We start from the raw sequence: 25156 nt of genomic DNA on the forward strand, positions 1-25156 counted from the left end.
TTCAAGGCCCGGGGACCGGATCCGGCCTGTGGGGTGCTTAGATCTGGTCCGTGGGGCTGCCCTGGATAAAGCAAAAATGTCAGCAAAAATGGAGCTCGGGAGGGCCACATGCACCCCCAGCCCAAGCTCCATTTTTACTGGCAGAGGGCTACAGGAGGCCACTGCAGTTGGAAATAGAGCTCGTGAGGATTGTGCGCAGCCCCCTGAGTTCTGTTTTCACTGGCAGATGGTTGCAGTGGGCCAGGGGTCAGCAAACTTAAACACTCAAAGAGCCATTTGGACCCGTTTCCCACAGAAAAGAAAACACAGGGAGCCACAAAGGTCCTAACCGGAAGCCCCCTGTTCAATTCTGGAGCTGACCGGAAGTTCAGCTCCCCCGCCATAGAGTCTCCTCCTAGTGCGGCGTACTTTTCCCTCTACCTGTCATAACCAAAAGCCCTATCAATTGTGGAGACAACTAGAAAACTTTCCCCTTGCCATAGAGTCTTCTCCTGGCGCACTGTGCTTCTCTCCCCCCCCCTCACCGGAAGCTCCTCTCAAAATTGTGGCATTGACCAGTGACGGAGCCACAGCAGAGGGAGGAAAGAGCCACATGCAGCTCCAGAGCCGCAGTTTGCTGACGCCTGCAGTAGGCCATTGCAGCCAAAAACGGAGCTCGGGAGCCCTTTTTCGCTGGCAGAGTGCTAGGACCACCAAAGGCACCCCTGACATGACTGACGTCAAGCTGGCCACGCCTACCCTGACCACAAACACACAGACCTCAGGTCAAACACAACCCTGATGTGGGCCTCAATAAAATCGAGTTTGACACCCCTGCTGTAGATCAGGGGTGGGGAATGATGGCCCATTTATGACTTATGGATTTCAACAATAGCTGGCTCAGGAATTCTTGGAGTTGAAGTCCACAAATTATAAAAAGGGCCATCGTTCCCCACCCCTGCTGTAGATGGAAGGAAAGCAGATTGCACAGTGAAAAACACAGACAGTAACCCTCCTTTTAGATCATCCTATAACTAAAAGAAAGACCAAAATTGCATGCCATACGTGAGAATTTCACCAAAATGCCTTTGGGGACATTTGCAGGCTAATAACTTCACAAGAACAGGCTGACTGCTTGATTGCTTTTAAAGCCAACGTTGTTCTAATTGATTGCTTGTTTTATGGCTTTGTTTCAGGACAGATTGTTTTACTGTGAACTGCCTTGCTTAATTCATTTAAGTCTTTATTTTAATAAGTAATGTTGCATTGCATTGGTTGGGATGCTACTTGGAGTCCTTCAGAAGTAAGAGTCATACAAACGTCATACAGTTCAGGAATCAGAGTGGTACAGTAGATGGGTCGAGTAGAACCCATCCACCTTCTGCTTCCCAAATCAAAGCATCCATCACCCATGACTGACAGTTAGTTGGGCATAGTAGTAAAAGCACAAGGCTAGAAACTGAGACATCATGAGTTTTAATGCTACTTTTCAGCCAGACCACGACATCCCCAAACAGCTCCTCTCTGGTGAGCCGTCTCAAGGAAAGCGATCGCACGGGGGGGGAGGGGGGCAAAGGAAATGATACAAAGACACATTGAAATCCTCCTTCAAGTCCCTGGATATCGACACCACCTCCTGGGAAACCCTGGCGCAAGATCGACCGACATGACGCATGCTGATCCACCAAGACTGCCAGACATCTGAGGACAGAAGACCAAGCTCAAGAGAAGCGAGTACCCTGCAAAGCCAGAGCTCCAAATGCTGCAACAATGGTGCCCACACGTGTCTGCCCGACATGTGGCAGAACATTTCATGCCCGTATAGGCTTTACCAGCCATCTGCGGACACATCGTGGACAGCTCACAAGCCCATAGATGTCAAGGTCCTCTTCGAACATGATGGACGAACATCAGTCATGAAGTGACTTTGAGTCACTTCTCTCTCAACCCTAAGAAGAAGCAATAGCAAGCCAATTCTGAAAATATTGCTAAGAAAAATACAGAGACTTGCATTTCACAAAGGGAAACTTCATAAACTTTCTGGGTGTTTGGCTCAAGCATCTATTTGCTATTATTGTTAGGAAATTTTTTTGTAGGAGTGAACCAGCATCTATTTTCCTGTAACTCTTAAGTCTCAAATTCTTGGACGCTAGTTAAAAGGATCTTGGCTTTTTTTTTTTTTGGTATGACATTCTGTAATATACTTCATGTTTATGAACATATCCCCTCAGCGTTTACTTCTCAAAGCTAAATATTCTCAATATTTCTCTGTAAATATTTCCCAGAATTTCTCTTTGTAGAATTTTTTTCTCCTAGTTCCCTGATCATTCTTGTTGCTCTCCTCTATATCTCTTTCATATTGTCTTGAAACCTTCTTGAAATGTGGTGTCCAGGATTGAACTAAACAAAGGTATCTTTGTGTGTGTGTGTGTGTGTGTGTGTGTGTGTGTGTGTGTCAGGGGTGGGTTTCAGGCGGTTCGCGGCGGTCCCCGCGAACCAGTTGGTTGGCGAACCCGGAAGTAAGTAACTTCCGGGAATGCCAAAGGATCCACCCGCCCGCCCGCGTTTCTTACCCGGTTTTGACGAGTTCTGCGCTTCCATGCATGCGCAGAACGCATACAGCGCCTGCGCGATCCTCCAGGAGCAGCTGGAGCATCGCACAGGCGCTAGTATGCATGCGTGCACTGCACGCGTGCACGAGGACGCCGCCGGCCCCGTTCCAACCGAACTGGTTGGAACGGGGCGAGAAACCCACCCCTGGTGTGTGTGTGTGTAACAATGCAGAATAAAATAGAACAATTTGGAAACATTTTGCTGTTGTTGCCTAAAATCACATTGATGGAGAGCTATTTTCTTAGCTAGCTTTTATTATTTATTGTTTGGCTTAAGGAATCCTCCTTCTTTCTCATAACAAAAGCATGACCATTCATCTGTCCAAGGTTCTCGTTTCTAGCAATATTTTGTCTCTTAAAAATGTATTTTTAAATTTCAAATTTAATTCTAGGTTGGTGAGAACAATGAATCAGTGGAACGGCTTGCCTCCAAAGTTGGGAATGCGCCATCACTGGCAGTTTTTAAGAAGAGATTGAACTGTCGAACTGCTGGCAGCCAGCAATTAGCAGAAGTAGCCTGCAGTACTACATTCTAACCACTGCGCCATCATGGCTCTTAAATGCTATCGCTATTCAAGCTATGCTTTCTGACCAATACAAAGGATCTAGTGATATTTTAAAAGTTCTTGCCAGTACTATTCAAATGCAAGGCCTCGGGCTGCTAGAAGACTGAGAATTGACTAACTTTGTAGCTGATGAGAGGTGTATCCAAGCACCGTATTTTTTAGAAATGCTACCAACCTGAGCAATCTTGACATGTGCAGAGTTCAGTTTTTTGAGTTTTTGAGTCACCACCTGAATGGTCCAAAGTGACCTGAACAAGTCACCTGTTTGTTTGTTTTAAAATCTGACTCCCTCTGTCTGGTCCAAACTGAACAGAATTCTCTGTGATATTAGAATGAGTGTCTCTGCCCTGTATCAGTGGGGATGGAAAGATCCCCCTTGTTGCGACTGTGGTGTTAATATGCAAACTATTAAACATATTGTGCAAAATTGCCCAGGGCATGTCTTCTCTGGTTCCCTAGAAGGTCTGAATGAAGCAATGCCAGAGACAATTGCCTGGACAGCTATGAGGCCACTGCCATTCCCCTGTAGAGGTTTTGTATATAATCATGTGGATTGTGCGTATATGTTTATTTCTCTTTTTGTCATGTTTTCATCGTATGCTAAGTAATAAATAATAATATTTATGCTTCTTTCTTTAGAAAGAGTTCAGGAATCATTCAAATGGCCCCGACCAACACCTAGATCTCTACTCCCCCATTGCTACACAAGGCTGTATCCATCACATTTAATTTTGTGCAGCACAGAGCCAGCTTAGAGCTCACTTTGTCAGATGCAAAAGTGTTCCAACGCAGCTGGCTCTCTGGAATTTGTCAGTCCAAATGAAATCAAGGCACTCAAGAAGATGCAGAATGAGCTTCTTTTGCACAGATGCATTTGTTTAAACAAAGGCTTATAAACAAAAAACTTGGAAGAGGCGTCTTACAAACAGGCAGTCCAACCGGGCAAAGCTCAGTCCATAAAACATTTATCAGCAATGACCCCTAAGGGAGTAAGATTTTTCTTACTGTCAAAGGTTACAAAAATGTGTAAACGTACATTCATGTGTCCCCAAACACCCGCTAGGCCTCCGTGTATGTCCAGCATGCCGTATAACTCTTGAAATTAAAAACAATTAAAAACGAAACAGAATAAAATACTTTCCAACACATGGAGATGATTGATAGTATACCAGTCTACTGTCTCATCAACTCTAGTGTTGCCATTTCTAACTGGTAGTAGCTTCTCTGGAATTTCCACCAAAAGTCTTTCTTAGCTTTACTTGACCCTTTGTTTAAACCATTTGTCCAGAATAGCAATTAGACTTGTATGCTGCTTCACAGTGCTTTACAGCCCTCTCTAAGCAGTTTACAGAGTCAGCCTCTTGCCCCCAACAATCTGGGTCCTCATTTTACTCACCTCGAAAGGATGGAAGGCTAAGTCAACCTTGAGCTGGTCAGGCTCATACTCCTGGCAGTGGGCAGAGTTAGCCAGCAATACTGCAATCTAATCATTGGGAAGGAAGGAAGGAAGGAAGGGAGGGAGGGAGGGAGGGAGGGAGGGAGGGAGGGAGGGAGGGAGGGAGGAAAGGAGGCAAGCAAGCAAGCAATATCATAGACTTATAGACTTACATAGACTTACAGTATATACCGTTTCACAGTGCTTTACAACCCTCTCTAAGCAGTTTAAAGAGTTTGCCTCTTTCCCCCAACAATCTGGGTTCTCATTTTACCTACCTCAGATGGATGGAAGGCTGAATCAACCTTGAGCCTGGTGAGATTCGAACTGCCAAATGGCAGGCAGCCGGCAGTCAGCAGAAGTAGCCTGCACTACTGCATTCGAACCACTGCGCCACCGTGGCTCTGAATGGTTTAGGTTCTCCTGTGGTTGGACTAGAAGACCTCAAAGGTTTCTCCCAACTCTGTTATTCCGTATTCTGTAGTACTGAAGGCAAACTCTGCCTGCAACCTGGAGTTTAATTCTGACAGGACTCAGGACTGACTCAGCCTTCCATCCTTTGGTAAAATATGGGCCCAGACTGTTGGGGGAAATATACAAGTAATGCTTCTGCATTGTAAACCACCCAGACCGTGCTGTACAGAACTATGAGGTGGTGATGGTCGTCATCATCATCATCAATCATCATCATCTTAGTCATTGTCTATCCACTGCAGGATGAAGGCTTCCTCTGCATGTTTCCAACCTCTACGATCCTGAGCTTTCTTTTGCCGACTGGGCCTGCCATATTTTCTGATCCATCTTGTTTTAAGTTCCTTTCATGGATGCTTTTCATCAAGTGGGCTCCATTCTGCCCTCAGTTCTTCTTGCTATGTGACTGGCCCATTTCCATTTTTTTACTCTCTTGATGATGTCATACACTTTTCTTTGCTGTGTCACCCATGTCCAGGTCTTTCTATCTTGTCCTGTAATGCCAAGAATGTATCTTTCCATGGCTCTTTGCACCACTCCTAGCTTTTGTCTACGAGGTGGTATCACTATAAGCCTAAATAGCAATAGCATTGACTTATAGGCCACTTCACAGTGCTTTTACAGCCCTCTCTAAGCAGTTTACAGAGTCAGCATCTTGCCCCCCCCCAAAAAAAAATCTGGATCCTCATTTTACCGACCTCAGAAGGATGGAAGACTAAGTCAACCTTGAACCTCGAATTGCCAGCAGTTCGAACTGTCGAACTGCTGGCAACTGGCAGTCAGCAGAAATAGCCTGCAGTACTGCATTCTAACCACTGCGCCATCATGGCTCTTAAATGCTATTGCTATCACTACTCAAACTATGCTATGACCAATACAAAGGATCTAGTGATATTATAAAAGTCTTGCCAGTACTATACACATGCAAGGACTTGGGCTGCCAGAAGACTGGGAATTGCCTAACTTGGTAGCTGATGAGAGGTGTATCCAAGATCACTGTATTGCCAATTTAGAAATAAATAATACCAGACGCTCCCAACCTGAGCAATCTTGACTTGTGCAGAGTTCAGGTTTTTTGAGTTCTCATGACCAGCTGAGTGTAGAAGTTTGAGGTCCACATTTCCAGTTGGGTGCACATGTTAGAGGCAGCTTTTTGAGAGAATAGAGGGTTGATATATTTCTACTATGGCTTGGCATTTTCCTCCTCTGATCGTTGTTATCCTTGAAAAATCTCTCCATCCTGGTTTGTTTTGCAAAGGGAACTCATTTTCCCATGGCTGACGCTTTGAAGCAGCAAAGTGAGGACGGGTGAAGTTGAAGTTTATCTTATCACAGAATAGTTGTTCATTCGTCCAGCTGCTGTCCTGGAACAATCTTGGTGCTGGTTCTTGAGGTTTTGGGGAAAACCCAGCAGATGTTGCAATGCCATTGTGAAATGCACAAGATACTTGCATCATTTTGGAAGCGAATTGTGCTCGTAGGAGTGTTTTCTTTAAAATGGGGATCTGCCATAAAATATTGCTCATGCTTTCAAAGATAGCTTAAGCTTGCCGTAGGCTTTGTATTTTAAGAAATAAAATCTTATTTGGGATTATTTTTCGAACCTTAACTGAATAGTCCATTTGGGGAAAAAGAATGTTTGGTCAAAAGTCCATTCAAACTGTTTTTGCATAATTGATACCCACTATATAAATGGCATCCATTGTCCAGTGTGCTTTGGAAACAATGAGTAATGTCTGAAGGGTAATGTCCATTGCATGTCTACTGTGTGGAGAGCCAGAGAAGCAAAATTTTAATGGAAGTTTCCTTCTACCATGTTTTAGCTTTGTGAGAACAAACATATAATCCTTCCTTGGAAAAGTTGAGGAGGAGGAGGAGGAGGAGGAGGGAGAAGGAGAAGGAGAAGGAGAAGGAGAAGGAGAAGGAGGAGAAGAAGAAGAAGAAGAAGAAGAAGAAGAAAAAGAAGAAGAAGAAGAAGAAGAAGAAGAAGAAGAAGAAGAAGAAGAAGAAGAAGCAGCCCCTACATGGGGCTGCCCCTGAAGAGTGTTCGAAGACTGCAGCTGGTCCAGAATGCAGCCGCGTGAGCGATAATGGGTGTACCTAGATACACCTATGTTACATCTATCCTCCGCGAGCTGCACTGGCTCCCCATTGGTCTCCGTACCCGCTTCAAGGTGCTAGTCGTTACTTTTAAAGCCCTACATGGTATTGGACCTGGCTACCTGAGAGACCGCCTCCTGCCATTCACCTCCCAACGACCAATAAGATTGCACAGGTTGGGCCTCCTCCGGGTGCCGTCGACCGGACAATGCCGGCTGGCAGCTCCCCGAGGCAGGGCCTTCTCTGTAGCTGCACTGGCCTTGTGGAACGAGCTACCTGCAGAGATCCGGACCCTTACCACTCTCCCGGCCTTCCGTAAAGCAACCAAGACTTGGCTGTTCCGGCAGGCCTGGGGCTGTTGATTAATATCCAGCCCCACCTGACTGAATGGATGATAGATTAATTTTAATAATTGTATTTTTAAAATGTTTATATGTTTTTACTTTTATTGTGAGCCGCCCAGAGTCCCAAGGGAGTGGGCGGCATACAAATCTTATTAAAGTTGAAAAAAGTTAAAGTTGAAGAAGAAGAATCATCCACGATTGGATCACCTACATTGTTACTATCCCCTCCCCATTTGGCCAGGTGCAGCTGAAACCAGGGCAATTCAGATAAAGATGCTGAGATGAGATGAGGGTTGAAATTCCTTTTAAAAAAAAACCCTAATGCAGGACAACCCGTATTCGAAATCTAGAAAATACCCCCATAAATGGAAGCCAGTGAAGGGACATAAGGGGGAGAAGAATCATAATCACAGGAGAGTTGAAAAATGTTGACACCAATGCTTGGGTTAGACAATGAAAAGAGAAATCTGTTGCAATGTAGTCGAAATGGAAGAGTGCCAGAGCAAGGACCAGGAAACAGAAAGGCCCCTGGATCAGTTTTAAAGCTGTGCTTTTGGCGTTATCTTGGATGCAGCTGCAACTGGGGGCTAGCTCCACTTTCTAGTGCAAACAAAGAAAAGAAATTGGTGAGTTTTAGTGAGTTAAGTTGAAATAAATGTGTTAGGTTCTATCATATCTCAAGACCTAAACTGGACACCTAACATCAAAAACATCATCAAAAAAGCACAACAAAGAATGTTCTTTCTGTGCCAACTCAGGAAGCTCAAACTGCCCACGGAGCTGCTGATACAGTTCTACAGAGGAATTATTGAATCTGTCATCTGCACCTCCATAACTGTCTGGTTTGGTTCTGCAACCCACAAGACAGACACAGACTTCAGAGGAGAATTAGAACTGCAGAAAAAACAATTACTACCAACCTGTCTTCCATTGAGGACCTGTATACTACGCGAGTCAAAAAGAGGGTTGTGAAAATATTAACAGACCCCTCACATCCTGGACATAAATTGTTTCAATTCCTACCATCAAAATGACACTATAGAGCACTGCACACCAAGACAATTAGATACAAGGACAGTTTTTTCCCTGAACACCATCACTCTGCTAAACAAATAATTCCCTCAAGACTGTCAAACTACTCACTAAGGCTGCATTACTATTACTATTAGTCTTCTCATCGTTCCTATCACCCATCTCCTCTCACTTATGACTGCAGGACTGCAGCTTTGTTGCTTGCATCTTTATGATTTATATTGATGTTTCCTGATTGCTTATTTGTACCCTATGACTATCATTCAGTGTTGTACCTTATGATTCGTGACAAATGTATCTTGTCTTTTATGTACACTGAGAGCATCTGCACCAAAGACAAATTCCTAGTGTGTCCAATCACACTTGGCCAATGAAGAATTCTATTCTATTCTATTCTATTCTATTCTATTCTATTCTATTCTGGTGGACCATAACACTTTTTCTCCCTTGTGTTGATTTCCTCTTACAAATCCTGGTGCATGAAAATATGGTTTTCTACTGTACAAGGGAAACCCCAATTTCATACTCATATTTCCTGACAGAATGTGAAATGGAATTTCAAAGGGGCGCAATGCCCTTCCTTTCCCAGGACACAGAACTTCCACAGAACTCATCGTTCCCGTTTGCTAACAAAAGAGCAGGAGATTGTAAAATCTGAATCACCCAATCCCCCTTCATTGGAATCACTGAATCGTTACAGGAAGTAGATGACGTCACTCCTTTCCTCGGTCTTCGGGGTTTACCCTCTGTTATTGTCTATTTTTTGCTGTTTGGTTTGGACCAAGTTTCTTCTACAGCGATGAAGGCAACGGGAATTTACTTTGGGGAGAAGAACGTGGATGCAGAGGCACCTTGCCATACCAATATGAACTTACTCGCAGTCTTCCCTTGCTATACTTCCTAATTTGGCTTTGGGAGTTTCACAGATGTTGCTTTCGCAACAGCTTGTTGGAGAACGAATACATTTCTATTATTAAGTTAAAGGTAAAGGTTCCCCTCGCACATATGTGCTAGTTGTTCCCGACTCTAGGAGGCAGTGCTCTTCTCCATTTCAAAGCTGAAGTGCCAGCGCTGTCCAAAGACGTCTCCGTGATCATGTGGCCGGCATGACCAAAAGCCGAAGGCACATGGAATGCTGTCTTTTAACTGGGACATCGTTGCATGGCTTGGGCACCTCCCCATGGCGACCGCTGGAGATGGTATGAACTGACCCTAAATATCTGAGCTAAGAGCCACCCCCCCACCCCCGTGAAGCCAACCACCTTGTAGAGGTCTTGTTGGTGGTTACTAACATGCATATAGTATTCAGTCCTGGTCTCTCTTGATTTCAGACTCCATTAGTAGAGATGGGAACGCCAAGGATACAGGAACCCAGAACAGAATGGAAAATCCCAGCTTCCTGTGCTTCTGTGGTTCCTGTTTTAAGACCAAATGGGGCGTTGGCAAACACCAATCGCACTGCCGTCCCTGCAGAGGTGAATGCTGAGCATATAACTGCCCTACCCACAAAGCGCCTAGCATGATCCCTATTTTTCAACTTGCATTTTTATGTGCTTTCGAACTGCTAGGTTGGCAGAAGCTGGGACAAGTAACAGGAGCTCACTCAGCTCTGCGGCGCTAGGGATTCAAATCTTTCTGATCGACAAGCTCAGCGTCTTAGCCACTGAGCCACCGCATTCCTCTATTTCTATTATTACCATAATGTAAATATCAAGTTCCAGATGGTGAGTAACACCCGATAAGCTCCTTCTTCCAGTGTTGCCAGGAGACCTTCTCACAGTCCAAGAAGAAACAGTCACAATCGTCACATGGCTGTTGCGGCATTCGCCCATGGTCATGTGATCAAAATTCAGGTGCTTGGCAACTGGTTCCTATTTATGACGGTTGCAGCCGTGGTCATGTGATCCCCTTTTGCGACCTTCTTGACAAGCAAAGTCAAATGGGGAAGCCAGAGCCACTTAACTGGTTGCTAGCTTAACTGCAGTGATCCACTTAACAACGGTGGCAAGAAATCCGGTAAGGTGGGGAAAGCACCCTTGCAACCTGTGGAATAATCTACAGAATAACAGAGTTGGAAGGGACCTTGGAGGTCTTCTATCCAACCAAGGCAGGAAACCCAACACCTCTTCAGACAAATGGTTATACAATATCTTCTTAAAAACTTTCAGTGTTGGAGTATTTACAACTGTCTCGCTTACCAACATAATTTTAGGGCTCAATTGTGGTTGTAAGTCGAGGACTACCTGTATTTATTTATGAAAAATGTTGGGATATCTAGATATGGGCTAGTGAGATGTTTAGCGAGACGCATGGGTGAATCCAAACTGCTTCAAAAGTTGAAGAATGGTTTCGGTGGTTTTTTTTAAAAAACACACTAAACCATAATGTAGTTTATTTGGGTTCGGCATGATATATAATCCAATTAACAACTGTTGTGAGAAAGGTTGTAAAACGGGCCAAAACTCACCACTACTGTCTCGGTTAGCAGCAGAAATTTTGGGCTTCATTGTAGTCATAAGTTAAGGACCACCTGTATTTCAGTGGGGGCAGGGGAGGAGAGGAACAAATTATGCGGGTAGACACTTTAGCAAAACGGCTTGCTTGCCTGAAGCTTACTAAGATTGTCACTGTATGGTAAATCCAACCTATTGGGAGTTTCTTAAACGCATCTTTTGATACGACACCCACCCAGAAATCCTGGATTCTCCTCACTGCCTTTTCTTGCAGTGGTCCAAGCCCTCTCAAAGATGCATCATCACATCATCCAGGAAGACAGTAAAACCCAGATGCCATTTAGGCCAATCACAAACCCTTCTTTATCACTCTGGCCCCCGCAAAGGTTGCCCCTAGGATTTTGCAGACTAAACAGAAAGGATGCGTAATACCCCAAATTAAAAAGGGCAAGAACAGGAGAGGCATTGAAGACGGGGGGGGGGGGGGAACGTGGCTTTCAAATGAGCAGGCTGTCAGGGCATTGGGGAAGGGGTGGGCAGAGGGAGGACAAATTAAGTCTATCAAACAAAAGAGATGGACGGCTGAGTGTAAGAAAGCAACTCTGTATTCAAGAGCCGTCTATGGAATGTCATCATTGGGCACGAGTTAGTCATGTCTCAATGAAAGCTCTCCACTTACGATCACTGTCTGGGGGTACCGAAACTCATTTTGTAAAGAGAAACTCTCTTTACAAAAGGCAGTCCTGTCTTGGCCAAGTCCAGCTTAAAATATAAAGAACAGGGTTGCCTGTCCACAGCGAACATCTGGGTCGCAAATAAAGCTGTGCATATCAAATGGTCAGGGCCTTCCTTCCTTTTCCTAAGAGCCATCCAGGTTTTACTTATTTTACAGACTGGATTCGTGCATTTCCACTGAAGTCAGTTTGAATTCTTTTGAGTGTAGCTTAGCACATGGTGTGAGTTCAAGTTCAGTGGTTATATCCAGTGGTGGGATTCAAATAATTTAACAACCGGTTCCCTGCCCTAATGATTTCTTTCAACAAACAGTTCACCAAACTGCTCAGAAAGTTAACAACTGGTTCTCCCAAAGTGGTACGAACTGGCTGAATCCCACCACTGGTTATATCGTATGAAGCCAGTGGCTGAAAATCTTGAGTCTTTCTTTCTTTCTTTCCTCTTTTTTTCATCTGTCTCTGTCTTTTTCTAGCTTTTTCACTCCTTTTTTGATCTTTCCTTACTTTCTTATTTTTTTCTTCCCTTTACTTCCCTCCTCTTTTTTCTTTCTTTCTTTCTTTCTCTTTCTTTCTTTTTCTTTCCTTTACACGTCTTTCTCCCCCTTTTCACTTTTCTTTGCCTTTGTTTTCTTTTTTGTCATTGCTTTCTCTTCCTATTTTTTCTTCCCTTCTCTCTTTCTTTTTTCTTTCCTTTTCATGTCTTTCTCCCCCTTTTCACTTTTCTTTATTCTTCCTTTTCTTTTTTCTTTCCTTTCTCTTCCTACTTTTTCTTCCCTTCTCTCTCTCTCTCTCTCTCTCTCTCTCTCTCAAGAGAGGAATAGCCACCTCTCCATGAAGCAGCATGAAGCTGCTTCACACAATTATTGCAACTTTGATCAGCTTGAGGACTATGCCAGGATAAGTCATTATCCTGGCATGTCATTCTCCAAAAAGCCATCTGAAGAGAACATGCTCAGGAGCCAAATCAGTGCCTTGAGCCTCTGCAAGCCTTGTTTGCCCCTTCATACCTCCTACTAAAACAACAGGTAAAATAAAAACATTCCTTTACTACCTCACCCTGCTTCGGGGGGGGGGCGGGGCGGAATGAGCTTCCCAAGCTCACTACTGAGGTATGGGTCTGCTTGCAGCAGCCATCTTACAGTGTTTCCAGTCCACGCAAAGAACCCCAAGAGATGTTCATTATGCAGGCAGGCTATTATCACAAAGTATGGGTCATCACATTTAATTAAAATGCTGACTGGTTATTTATTTTCTTCCAGAAACTTATCATCTGGTGCTAACCACACAGCCCAGAAAAGGGGAGGAATGTGGAGAATGAGGAAATTGATTTAGAGGAAATAAGGCAGGAGAATTAAATTACATGGACTACTTCTAATGCATTATTGTACTCATTCCCAGTCGATGAAGAGGGACAACGTACCCACAGTGCCTCATCCCGCAAAGATGGGGGAAATGGCATGAGGAAAACCTCAGCCATTTATCTGTTCAGCATCGCAGAGGAGTCCCTGTGGATTCCTGGAGTTGCCTCATCAGTAGCTCCGTCAAGCCATGCAAAACGGCGGTTGGGAAGACTGAACCAATGGCAAAAGAAACCAAACTAATCCAATCCATTTCATGTACGTAATGTTTTGCATATATCTGAGACCTGCAGGAATGAAAGCATGGAAGTAGGTTCAAATGAGGGAATTTCAAATAGTCACAATTCTAATGTGCTCTGACACGGAGCTTCTGCAAAATACAGACAAAAATATAATGCAATGCAATGCAATAGAACAGAGCAGGAACAAGAATAGAATTACAGATTTGGAAGGGACCTTGGAGGTCTTTTAGTCCAACCCCCTGCTTGGGCAGGAAATTTCAGACAGATAGATGCCCAATACATTCTTAAATACTTCCAGTGTTGGAGTATTCACAACTTCTGGAGGCAAGTTATTCCACTGGTTAATTGTTCTAACTGTCAGGAAATTTCTTCTTAGTTCTAAGTTGCTTCTCTCCTTGATTAGTTTCCATCCATTGCTTCTTGTCCATCATACCACTTGGCGCATCATAACATTATGTGGCTAAGGGGTATTAAAATCATGCATGGAAAATGTGGATCTAAAGAGTATGCCCCTTACACGGTTAAAACCCTAAGTACTGATAGTAATTTAGGAACAGAAAGTGATTTATTTGTGCCATACAGAGTTGAACTACAGTTACAAGGAAGTAACAATAAGGTAAAGGTACTAGTTGTTTTCGGCTCTAAGGTGCAGTGCTCACCTCTGTTTCTAAGCTGAAGAGCCAGTGCTGTATGAAGATGTCTCCGTGATCATATGGTCAGCATGACTAAACACCAAAGGCACATGGAATGCTGTTATCTTCCCACCCAAGGTGGTCCTTATTTTTCTACTTGCATTTTTTCAAACTGCCAGGTTGGCAGAAGCTGGGCTAAGTAACGGGAGCTCGGTCCGTTACACAGTGCTAGGTATTTGAATCACTGAACTGCTGACCTTCTGATCGACAAGCTCAACATCTTAGCCACTGAGCCACCACATCCAATAGAGTAACAATAGAGTAGGGCTAATTGCTTCTGGTTGTCCAGCGCAATCTTGTTCAATACAACGATAACCATGATCAACTTTTAACTTGACACAGCAACATTTTTAATGTTACTATTTCTTAGTCACCTAATTTGTTAGCCACTATCTATTTCAAATAACCCTCTGCGAGTTCCTGGGGGAAAAAAAGAGGTACATTTAGTTCCCTCCCTTAACGGTTATCACAATGCATGTTTTTCACCCTATTCCCCTAGTAAGGGTTTTCTCTGGACTCAACATGAATTTTACAGCTTGGGATACAATCATCTCATCCAACATTTGCTCCAGGAGCGATAAGCTGTAGCATCTCAAATGCCTTTGCCATTAGAAGTGAAAGAGGTAGAATACAAGGAGAGGCAGTTTTAGCTAGGATTACATACACAAAATTCCACCAGCATCTTCTTCGGCAATTATTAGGGCTTCTGACAAATTCCCCAGTCTTTATATAGAGGGGATGACTTGAAATGAATTCTCCCACTATTTGGTCAGTCCATTTTGATCAGTGTGGTCTCAGATGGCAATCCACTTGAAAATCCATTGCTTATCAAGTTTGTGTGGATGGCAGTTCTTCGTTTTTGAATCTCACAACAAAGCCACAGAAATCTCCCTCCTTTGCAGACAGTTTTGCTGTGCGGCTTGACAACAACTGATTTCGTGCGCCTCGTTGAAGGCTCTGGTGAAAGAATTCGGGAACAAGGTGTCGAGCCACTCACAAATCAATTTAAGATCCATTATGATGAGAATGTACCAGGAGAACCCCTGCATTCTAGACAATTTAAAGACCCTAAAGCAAATTGGGCCGGTTTGCGTGTAAGACAGATGACTGCATGTTTGGGCCTTTGTATCCTTAATGGTTCTACATGGGGCGACTACCCAGCAGAATATACTTATCGGGGAGCAGGGGAGCAGTAAAAATACTATCATATGACCTTCTGAAGTGAGCCAGGGTCTTGAGGCCGTTAAGAACTGGATGAGCGCTAACAAACTGGTGCTCAACCCGGACAAGACCGAGTGGCTGTTGTGCTTCCCTCCCAATAATTTGGCTGACATTCCAACACTCAGGCTGGGGGGTCAAATTTTATACCCCTCAGACAGGGTCCGTAACTTAGGAGTCCTCCTGGATCCACAGCTGACTTTCGACCACCAGCTGTCGGCTGTGACCAGGGGGGCATTTGCTCAGGTTCGCCTGGTCCGCCAGTTACGGCCCTACCTGAACCGGGAGGCTCTCGCAACAGTCACTTGAGCCCTTGTGACCTCTAGGCTGGAATACTGCAATGGGCTCTACATGGGGCTGCCCTTGAAGAGCATCCGGCGACTTCAGCTAGTCCAGAATGCAGCCGCGCGAGTGATAGTGGGCGCACCGCGGTACGCCCACATTACATCTATCCTCCACGAGCTGCACTGGCTACCTATTGGTCTCCGGGTGCGCTTCAGGGTATTGATGACCACCTTTAAAGCACTCCATGGTAGTGGATCTGGATATTTGAGAGACCGCCTTCTGCCGATCACCTCCCTCCGACTGATTAGATCCCACAGGCTGGGCCTCCTCCGAATTCCATCCGCCAGTCAATGTCGACTGGCGACTACACGGAGGAGAGCCTTTTCTGTTGCAGCCCCGACCCTGTGGAACGAGCTCCCCGTTGAAATTCGTACCCTCACCACCATCCAGACCTTCCGCACAGCCCTCAAGACCTGGCTCTCCCAGCAGGCCTGGGGATAGGTTTCCAATTTACCCGCCCGAGTGTTGACTGTTGAATGCATGTTGTGGTTTAACCATTTTATTTTGTTCACTATTGTTTGTCTCCTGGTACTGCACCCCCTCCCCTTGTGATTGTAAGCCGCCCTGAGTCCCCTCAGGGAGAAGGGCGGCCTATAAATCTCAATAAAATGGTAAAAATAAAATGAGTAAAAAATAAATTCTTACAGAAGATGGAGGTAGACTCGCAACTGGAAAGTGATTAGGATTCAGTAATCCTTACTCGCACATTACACCAGAAATCTCTAAGGGCTGGCTCAACCTACCTTACTAGGTTAGAGCACCAAAATACCCAGGTAAAAATTAAATGGAAGAAGAAAAATGCAAAGGAAGTTACTAAATGGATGTTAGTTCCAGAAACCATAGAACTATGTACATCTCTACTAAGGAATAAGTTTGAAGGATCATACTTAGAGGAGTTTGAAATCAGTTCTCATTAACAGAATACCAGCTCACTCCAGAAGGCCGGTTTCAAAAAATAAAAAAATGGTTTGATAGAGATTGCGTCAAGCACTCACAGCCCCTTTCAAGCATCCCCTAGAATTAGACCAGGAGAAATGCATTTTAAACAATGCAGATTCGTTCCTCCTGTTAATTTCTGTCCTAAAGCAGAACTGGGCAAATCCATGTGAAAAAATGGCCAGAAGTCACATTTTTCAGTGCCGTTGTAACTTCCGAGGGGGTCACTAAAAGATCTGTTGTAAATCGAGAACTACCTATAGTTTGTGGAGGAAACTCTAACTATACAATCGTGTAGGAGTCTAAAACAGCTTAATGACACACAATCTATCAATAAGTGTATAGGAAAAAAGGCCTTTAAAATATCAAGAGATTCTGTTTAAATTTATTGGGTGTAAAACATTTGTGTAGCTCCTCAAAATAATCTATGTTTATTGTTTACGGAGAAACTAGCTCTTTTACCATAGAAAATATGTTAATGTCAGACAATGTCAGGCTTGTTTAAAAACATATTAGAGGTAAATGAAACCAGGGGGGGAATATAATACATTATTATTTGATATGTTATCAAGTACTGGGAGATAAAATGGATCAATCGTTATAGTATATCAAATGATTTCGTAATATTCCTGATATAAATCGGCTGTTAAAAAGTATGTGGTTATACACAGGCGGTGCCTGGACAATAGTAGTTATTGCAATGTATTTCCCTGACATGACGATAAGTATGAGAAAAGTTGAATCACAACATTTAAAGATCCCTGCGGAACCAGATAAATAAACCCCTTGCAAATAACCTCTAGACTAGTGGTTTGCAACGTGGGGCCCACACCCCACAGGGGGGCAATTTGATTTTTAATGGGGGCAATTTGAACCTTGTTTAAACCAAGTTTAAGTTTCAACCAAGTTTATAACTGGAAATATGGTTTTTTTCTGTAAGCAATGACTACTGAGGAAAAGAACCTTGTGATTGTGGTAGACAGCACAGTGTAAACATCGAACGCAATTCGCAGCTGCTATCAAATGGCAACATGAATGTTGGGGACTATTTGGAAATAAACCGACAACAAAGCCCTTCAATATTATTAACTCTTATGGGAAAAAAAGTCAGTGTTCTGCCATCATTTCCTGGGGAATCTTGGATGGGCTGAAAAATGGAAGCAATTATTTTATGACAAGAGAGAATACTACACGCACTTCCTTAATTTTTTTTTGGGGGGGGCGAGCCAAATCAGGCGGGGGATGCTTAGGTGACAGAAATGCAAAAAAAAAAATATATGCACTGTGGAGAAAAATACCATCAAAACAGTAAAAATATGGAACGATTCCCTAATACAGCACCTAAATAAAAATTGATCTTGAAAAATTAAGCCCTGCTAGTCCTTGTATTTCTATGGTCTTTCTACCGATCATCACCAGGAAGGCCCAGAACTAGACCAAAGGGAGCAACCAAAAGTTGCCAAGAAAACTTCACAATTGTACCCCTATTCTTGATCAAGAGTTGGGTTCAATCTTAGTCTTCTGAAAATGATGATTAATGCTATAAGACCGTGATGGAGAACTTATGACACACATGTCTGAAGTGGCATGCAGAGCCATGTTGCCCAACACGTGCAGCCTCGCCTGTTGCTCTTCTGGCTTTCTGGCATGCATGAGGTGGGTTTCTGCCGGTACGTCCCGGATGGGGTGAACCAGTGGTGGTGGTGGCAGGAGGCTCCGCCAACCCGCCCGGATGCTTCTGCGCATGCATACGCGAGCGAACCGGTAGTAAAACAACGGAAACTCACCACGCATGCGTGTGCAACAATCAGCTGGCCTTCACGCACGCAGCAGTGCTGGAAACTGGAAGAGCTGGTCTTCCGTTTTATGTATGCCAGCCAGCTGATTGTCACACATGGCATGCATGCCAGAAACCGGAAGAGGAGCTGCTCGCTGCGCATGCGTGTGCCAGAAACCAGAAGTTCCAGTTTCCAGCCTGCGCATGCGTGCTGGGCAGCTCCTCTCCAGGTTGCGTCACCGTCGAGCGTGGGGGCTTCTTTTTCGGCACTCAGTGCCGAAAATTTTTAAGCTTAAAATACTGGTATATTTCTTACAGGATGCTTGATGTGAAATCCAAGTCTTTTGATGCTAGCCGATCATCTTTGCTTTAAGGACTATAAGCTCCCCAACAGTTGAACTAAGTTTCTATATCTGCAAACATAGAATACTTCTCCCTCCCAACAGTTTAATTACACCAAAAAGCAGGAACATACTCAAAAACTCATCCTCAGAAAACAAACCAATTTCTATATAATGAAAGCCAAATATTTTTATGAGAGGAAATGTGCTATCACTTGGATAAAATGTTCATGAGTAGCTTGTAGGTCTACCGTTTCTGTAAACAATAACATGCATTTGGCTGAGAAAGGAACACAGGAAATACTATATAGAAACCAGAGCATAATGCATGGCCTAGCATTAGTAAATCAGTAAGAATCGTGTAAATATTTTGCCAAGAGAACCAAAAAGGGTTGACTTTGCACAATAGCTCTGGCTCGCTCTTTAAAGAAATGTTAAAAAAAGTTTATTAATTGGATGCTAGTTTAAAGTATCTGCTACATATTTTTCAGCCTAGGAAAAAGCTAAAATATTAACACAGAAATCCTTTTTTTATAAACATCTAATCTGTAATTTCTCATCCTTGGATAGAATGTCAGTGTCTTGACTAAATGAAGTTCAGCCCCACTGTTCTTCAATGCCATTACTTTTCCAATATATGGGAAGATACTTCACAGATCTTAAAAAGGGCAACTAAAAGCAGAAACACACTTTGAAATACAATATATTTTACATAAAGTAATCTTTCACAGAAAGTATTAAATGGTGGCACAAAACATGTCAATCAGTTGAGAAACCAGTGTAAAATTGATTTTGCTTCCTCCTCTTTTTTCTATTAAGGAGTTCAGAATTATCTCTTTTGCAATGTGGATACTCTTTAGTTCATTATTTTATGCTTTTGCTTTTTAAATATATGCTCGGGTTTAGTTATTTTGGTTTTTTAGAAAAAAATGTTTAACATGAATAGGAACAAAAGCATACATGCATATCTCATGTATGTATGTATGTCTATATATGTGCATTCTAATGTAGTGATACATTAAAGGCTAACATTTTATTAGTTTTATATATGAGGTTTTTATATTCCTGTAAGCCGCCTTGAGTTGCTGCAACTAGGCAGCAATATAAATTTCCTATTTAAAAAAAACATCATGGGGGTGGGGGGAGATGTAGAAGAAATTATCCAATTGAGAATTCTTAGGAGTATTTCAGGTAAGCTTGACAATGCTTAAGAGATGGGAACTGCAAAATAGGAAAACTTGAAGAACTACTTAGCAAAGATATTGAGCAGTTGACATATTGACTGCCAGGATACTGGTGTTATCACTTTTTTTATATATACTGTAGGGAAAGTAGGGAATAATTTTTAAAATAAATCATCTTTTCTGTAGCTTTTTCAGCTGAAGTAGTGAGAAAGCAAGTTCCAAATAGAAAGCAAAAAGATAGAGATTTGGAAACAAGTAAAGCAGGACAAAAACTTTTGGAGCATATTAAGGCTGGCGAAGAGAAGGGTATTTGATCTGAACTAGCAGCCTTTTCCCAGTTTATTCCAATATGCCTCTAGAGCAGTTGCTACATCAAAAATGAAACTTTGCATGCTCTCCCCCCACCCACTTTTTTTGGTGTCTCTGAGGAATTCCAATATGTTTATAGTCTCTTTTAAACTGAAATCTGAATTGATCCAGGCACCATCTGAACATGTATGTACTAAGAGTAATTCATGTGCAGCAGCCATACTGGGTTCCTGAACTCCTCAAACCTACATCATGGTTGATAGTGGCAGCCAGGATCTGATATAGCAGTAGCACTTGGACTCTCTAAGCAGTTTAAAGAGTCAGCATCTTGTCCCCAACAATCTGGGTCCTCATCTCACCAATCTCGGAAGGATTGAAGGCTGAGTCAACCTTGAGCCAGTTGGGGTCGAACTGCTGGCAGTCAGCAGAGTCAGCTTGCAATCCTCCATTCTAAACACTGCTCCACCATTGCTCAGTTGTTGTCCTCTTATCTGAGAGTGTGATTATAATTGTAGTCCAGTCCCCTTAATTGACAATGACGTTTTTGTTACTATAATTACCATAGTACCAATCTGCTTCTGGCTTTCTCACAGATCATGGATATTTTACCTTCCGTACTAGAGTACCTTGACTTGCACATTAGCAATCTCGGTGAATGAACGATGATCACTGTGCTATGCTGACAAAATAAGCTAAATAAAACAAGTTGTGACGTCTTTGTCCAATATTGTTTTCTGGAAATCTGTAACCGCTGCATCCAATCTATAATCCTGAATGAAAGTTCACTTTGGGGTGTGAGTTTTAAGTATTTTCATAATTATAACTATGTCAGGACACTATTTTAATTAGAAAGCTTTTAGTAAACGATGGTTCGTGTTTTAAATCAAGTAGTTGAAGTCACTTATCATACTGTCAATTGAAACCACTAATTTAAGTCAGTTTATTCCATTCATGTATTCAATTGCTAAAATTATCTGAACACAAGTGCTTCCCAGATCTGAGAGTGTCACAATTTTGATAGCGGTGAAATATCAGCTCAGAAGTAGATGATCATAGTTGCTGAATCGGTGTTCAATAATCAAATTCAATCATAAATCCAAAATAGTAATTTTCTAAAAGACAGGCACTGAGATGGCACTTCTTCATCTTTACAATACAGAATCTTCATGTTTAAAGAATGAATTGGCAGGGCAGAAGGGAGGGAGAGAGAGAGAGAGAGGGAAGGAGAGAAAAAGAGAGAGAGAGAGAGAAAGAGAGAGAGAGAGGACCACCTTTAAAAGAATTGGTAAATTATTTTAATTCAAAAATGATCCAACCGAAAGCCTTACATTACAAAAGGAAAAACAAAATATATTATGAAATTGATAACATGGAGAGAGAGAGAGAGAGAGAGAGAGAGAGAGAGAGAGAGAGAGAGAGAGAGAGAGAGAGAGAGAGAGAGAGAGAGAGAGAGAGAGAGAGAGAGAGAGAGAGAGCTGCGTGGAAGACGCAACAGGAGACAAAATAGTACATTATCCTTCCCACAGTGACAGTTGTGACTTGACCTGATCAAACCAGTCTGAGGTCTCAAATTCTCTTGGTTCGGTGTAGTAACCTGACAAACATGTGAAGACACCACAGAGGAAGCCTCCATCTCAAGTCCTACAGGACTGAAACGAACAGAAGCTTGCTGGAGCAGAAAAAATGACCTATTTTCTTCAAGAGAACTTTCAAAGCTTCAGGCAGACCACCGGTTCCCTGATAAATAAGATGAGTACCGTACATTAGGAAGCAGCCTCAGGAATCTGATCTCCTTACAGTCTTTCTTCTTCCCCCTTTATTCTTAGCCGTTAACCAAAGCTTAGTATTACGTCTATACAACTGTTAAGCGTGGTTTTATAGTAAGCCACAGTTCACATCTTAACTAGAATCTGAAATTGGGGCTGGAAGCCTGTTTTGCATTAGTATTAATAAGGCCTTAATGGGGTGGGTGGGGGAGTTGGGAATTCTCTGGGAAGTGTGCGTTTTTGTGAGTGTCCTCTTATTTGCAAGCCACAATGTGTAGGGACTGAAGTTACTCCCGCATGGGTGTTGTATAAAGTATTGAATATTAACAAATATTTGGCTACTATCTTTTCATGCTGTCCTCAGAAGGACAAAGTTTTTCATCGCATGAGTAATGAATTAAGCAAAAAAAAAAAGAGAGAGAGAGAGAGAGAGAACAAATTACAATCCAAACAGAAGCCTTTGGAACAAACAAATACGGTATCTAATATTGTAAATAGATTAGAAATATGATAATTAAATAATCTAGAAAAACACACTCTGCTGTACATCTATAAACATAAATATTTACAAAAAAAACTAGCTATTTTCAAAAGAATGAGGTTTGTGGTTTCCTAATGATCATCAGCTTGTCCATTTCTTTGGTGTGCTTGCCAATCTCTGGGTTTTTTTTGTTTTAAAACAAATTCATTAAGAGTTGACAAACATACAAGAAGAGATAACAGGCCTAGTACAGATGCTCATATATTTTTTCCCATATTTTAAGCCCAAACATTTAACAGAAGATTCTCATAATTTTCTTTTTTTATAAATTATGATACACCTCTTCAAATTGTCAGTCTAATAAGTTGGATCAAATAAGTTAAAAGTCTACTTTTTCATAACCTTTCATCCAGTTGAGTTTTCAGAGGTATACATGTATGTGGTACATTCTGTCTTCTCAGCCTCAAATTAGCACAGTGCGTATGCTGTGGAATTCCCTGAACATTAAAACTAAAGAGGGAGGGCAACTAACCAGTTATTTAATAACTCAAGTGCTTTAATTCTCTATACAACTGGGACCCAAAGTTCAACCTTCCCTCTTTGCTTTAACCTTTCCAACACAGCTTTGCAGACAGGAAGGCATGCAAGGGTGGCATTTAGGACTTTTAGAACGACAACTCAATATGCACTTCATAAAAATGAGCTAAGTATTAATAAAACATGGGGAGAAACCCAAAAATGAACCTCGAAACGAATAAATAAAAAAGAGGAGTTACATATTCCATTAAATAGCTCTTTTTGTTATCAGCATGGCGTTTATACATTTTCCGAAAGTCACAGCAGCAAAGACAGAATTAAAAGTCATCTTATAATGGATCTCGGCATCCGTAGAGACAATTCAGATGTTCGAGAACGCAATAGATCAAGCACACCGAGTCAGACCTGCAAATCTGTTGTGCCAGTTCACAACTTCCTTCCTTCTGGATTGGACCTGGATTGAAAGTACCTAAAAATAGTAAGAAATCAACCATGGGAGGGCTTAGTTTCCCAGAAGACTGGAATGTAGCAATACTATTTGCCAATGTGAAGATGGGTATCTTATTGCCTATGGCATTGCATTTACATCTAGCACACCAAATGCATGCTTGACTTGGCTATGGCACCTTAAAAGGAAAAAAAATAAATTAATAGGCCGTTTCAAGCAATTGTTGCACTTTTCTTCTAAAAAACATGAACGTACTTAAGGGAGGGAAAGTGCTCTTCGCCTGCTACCTTATATACTGAGCCATCAACTTCTCGCTCGCTTCTGTAAAGCCAAGGCTAAATTAGGAGCAACAAATCCCTTGATTATTACTGTTCCTTAAAAATCCACTAAAAGCAAGAAGAGAAATCCTTACCTAAAGGGATACTATACTGCCCTTATGAACTACTGATTTTACCTGGCAAAACTGATTCATGGGGTGCTAGGTGTATGCCTGAAAACTTTAAAACACTCAAGCATGATAACCAGCAGTGTTCCTGCAACATAATTCAAGCTAAATCTGATTTAAAATCCGAACCCTCCAAGTTTTGAGATCAATGGATGTTGATAAGGGACCCTCAGAATCCCATTTCTGTGATGATCTCAACTCCCATAAAATAAGAGACCGCCTTTAAGATATTCACAGTAGCCGACATTTAGAACTAAGCTGCAATCAAGGATTAGTTTCAAGCTACCAAGAAATTGTCTTTAGCAATTATTAAGGAATTACTTTCCTAGCAGGGAGAATACGGTCTTCAGAAAGGGCAAAGCTGTGATGTTAGCTGTGTATTGAATATGATCGACCACCTGAGGTTCAACATACCTATGAAAAGTGAGTTATAAGCACAGAATTCACATGCTGCCTATGAACTCAGCTTTACGGACCTTCCTGTGGATCTGTGCATGTATAATTCACATTTGCAGGTATTTTGAATTGTGAATGGTTTTCACATGGCCTGAATATGTTAAGGAGAAGTTTACAAAAGCCTAAGGCTCTGTTTAGCATCAAACCAGCTGGAAGCATGTCAGGTCAGAGAAAAAAATTATGGACCCAGTTTTTTAAAAAAATAATTAAAAAAACAGATCGCTAGCTTGGATTTTGTTCTAAGAAAACCACAAATTAGCCTGTTGCATGAAAAAGAAATGACAGCTGAGATGTGGGCTACGGTATTTGAAATCGGATATCGTTGAAATGAAGGTGGTGATAACAAACAAACAAACAACAACAAAAAACCCCTATAAAGCAGCAATTCCAACAGTAACAAACATCACATTTGAGGTCAGGATAGGAATGTATGAAAGTCACATGTGTGATACAGGAAATAAAAATAAGACAGATAGATATATTGCACTCCAGGCACTATATGGAAACAGGATATGTCGGCTTTAAAATTAAATTTGTTTTCAGTTAATGCTTTTATGATGCAAAGAGACCAGAAAGGTATCCGAGCAGTGTAAAACCTAATTAAAAAGAGCAGTCCGTTCATACTGGCATCAAAGGAACGTTTGGGACATCTGAAGTACAATAATTATGCAAAAGATCTAAAGTTGAATTTTTTTAAAAAAAGAATGAAGGTGGCAATGTTTTCAGAGAGCCGTCATGTCTATAATAAACCTTGAACCCTCTACTTACACGCCTGAGCCATGATTTTGAAAATAATAATAATAATAATAAAAATAAATAATCCCCCTGTGGGCAGAAAATTACATCCCTGCGTGGAATCCAATCAATTGTCAGTACTAATGAAGTGTAAAATAGG

The 25156-nt window shown here is 42.2% G+C and overlaps 1 protein-coding gene across 4 annotated transcripts in view; it reads right to left on the minus strand.

Annotated features, from left to right (window-relative positions):
* Positions 1-21044: 21044 nt before the first annotated feature.
* Positions 21045-25156, minus strand: part of ASB7 (ankyrin repeat and SOCS box containing 7) — a 38893-nt gene continuing 34781 nt past the window's right edge. For all 4 annotated transcript variants that reach the window (XM_087704325.1, XM_087704322.1, XM_087704321.1 and 1 more), the window contains one exon: positions 21045-23381. The gene's annotated coding sequence lies outside the window, so the exon portion shown is untranslated. The remainder of the gene's footprint in view (positions 23382-25156) is intronic.

The sequence above is a fragment of the Thamnophis sirtalis genome, unplaced genomic scaffold, assembly GCF_051295495.1.
Source record: "Thamnophis sirtalis isolate CommonGarterSnake01/CBP01778 unplaced genomic scaffold, rThaSir2_p1.2 scaffold_2, whole genome shotgun sequence".
Taxonomy (NCBI): domain Eukaryota; kingdom Metazoa; phylum Chordata; class Lepidosauria; order Squamata; family Natricidae; genus Thamnophis; species Thamnophis sirtalis.